This window comes from Gavialis gangeticus, unplaced genomic scaffold (genome assembly GCF_001723915.1).
Source record: "Gavialis gangeticus isolate Ggan-Ray unplaced genomic scaffold, GavGan_comp1, whole genome shotgun sequence".
NCBI lineage: Eukaryota > Metazoa > Chordata > Crocodylia > Gavialidae > Gavialis > Gavialis gangeticus.
Genome location: NW_017729026.1, coordinates 6850213 through 6852039, shown reverse-complemented (window position 1 = coordinate 6852039; position 1827 = coordinate 6850213). Strand labels below are relative to the sequence as shown.

At 42.3% G+C, this 1827-nt stretch overlaps 1 protein-coding gene and 1 long non-coding RNA gene across 2 annotated transcripts in view; one reads left to right on the top strand and one right to left on the bottom strand.

The window, feature by feature from the left end:
* The window catches only part of PTPRK (protein tyrosine phosphatase, receptor type K), a 791004-nt gene that overhangs the window by 597099 nt on the left and 192078 nt on the right, over positions 1-1827 (bottom strand). The window lies entirely within an intron of this gene.
* LOC109299788 overlaps positions 1-1827 on the top strand; it is a 13114-nt gene that overhangs the window by 407 nt on the left and 10880 nt on the right. Inside the window, exon 2 of the long non-coding RNA XR_002097998.1 lies at positions 1220-1222. This is a non-coding gene — a long non-coding RNA (uncharacterized LOC109299788). The remainder of the gene's footprint in view (positions 1-1219; positions 1223-1827) is intronic.

Genomic DNA, 1827 nt, shown 5'->3' with positions numbered 1-1827 from the left:
CATGCGCTGAGGCAAAAAGCTCCAGCTCAAATTTGCACCACTTCTATCTGAGCTGCTACAAGTGCATGTGCCTGCATGTGTGGATCCTCCCTTAGTGTTCTTACTGAACTTTCCTGAGAACTCTGCAACAGAAGAGTCATAAGGAATTGATCACTCATTTTCTAGTGTCTGCAAAAATTACAAATGCAAAAGCCTAGAAGAGAAGTGACACCTTAAACTGACTGGCTTCAAAATATTTGGGAAGTTTTAGTAATGTAAAAGTTGTTCCATCCAAGTCAGTGTTCTAAAAGAAAAAAGGAAAAAAAAGATGCTTACTTGGAAGTTTGGTGGAAATTTTTGGAATCTGCTAAAAATGAACTTTCTCCTGTCTCCAAACAAGTTTGAGAAACTTATTTGAATTTTAAAGGAATGTGCAAGTTACAATACCGCTTAAGAACAAACTTGGAACAAATTTAAAATTTAAAAGCAGAGAAGAATACAAAAGATAGTGAGATTTGCATTATGCAGAGTTCTAAGAAAAAAAAGAAAGGGTGAACTGTATAAAGATGAAAAAACACAAAAGCTTTTAACTTTGACAGAAACATAAAGGAACTGTCAGATACTGAAAGGAAGACAAGTAAAGAACCCAAGACTCCTGTGGACATTGACTTGAGTTAAGGAAGAGCTTTTGATAGAATATAAATATCTGTTTTCATTTTAGGGTATTGGCTGTATCTTTAAATGTTAAATCTGTTATTTGAAAAGTTAGATTTGTTAATAAAATTTAAAAAAAAAAAAGGAATAATCACTCCAATCCTGTCTCCTCTCTTGGAATAACTTTTTCTGAACTTGGAGGGGGGGGGAGAGGAAGGAGGGAGGGAGGGAGAAAGAAAGACTACAGACTACCAACATATCATGCTGTGATTCTTCTCTTTAATCCCAAAGGGTGAACTAATTATATTTGTTTCTTTGAGCGCTCAGGCATTTTGCAGTTTTTAATTTTGGGTGATTTCATGTCACCAAAAATAACAATCTTCTCTTCTTTTTGATGAAGTGACTAGCTTCATCAAAAAACTGTATCCTTTTCAGAAAATTAAAGTTTTTGAAAAATCAATATCTCTATTCTGGATCTTAAGAATATAGCAAAGATTCATGTAGGGCTCCAGCTCTAGCTCCCAGCCACCTTCTGCCTACTTAGCCACACACACAGGTGGCTGCTCATTGCACTTAGTGAATGGAGTGGGTGGAAGGCAGCCAGGAGCTTGTGCTGGAGCCCCAGACGCTGGAACAGAAGCTGCCTGGCTGCAACTTCCCACCACTGGGCTGGGCAGCTCCGGCCTGGCACACATCTTCATGACTACCCTGCATTGCCTGCTGCCCAGAGTGACACAGCAGGGGCAAGAAGAGGAGGAGAAGCAGCAGCAGCTGGAGTCAGGGGAAGCTGCCATTCAACTGTGGCAACAGCCAAGCTGGGAAGCTGTGCTAGCTGGAACTGGGGACAGCGCTGGGACTGGGGCCATACTCTCCGGTGGATGTGGGGCAGATGCAGGCGGAAGCAGGGTATAAGCTGCCCTAGGAGGCAGCGAGCAGGACTTGACACCATGCAGAGTGCCACAAGGGCAACTGCAAGCCAGATGGAAGGGAGGGGAGTATACCACACTGCACCACCCAGGTGAGTTCTGTTGCATGGGACCCCTCCCCCCCACACTGGGACTTCTGAGACCTAGCATACAGGCAGTCTCCCACCCCCCCCACACACACATAATATACAATAAGACTTTATTTTGAGCTATTATTTAATGACCTCTATACATATTACTCAGAAAAACAAATCAGAGCAAACATTTT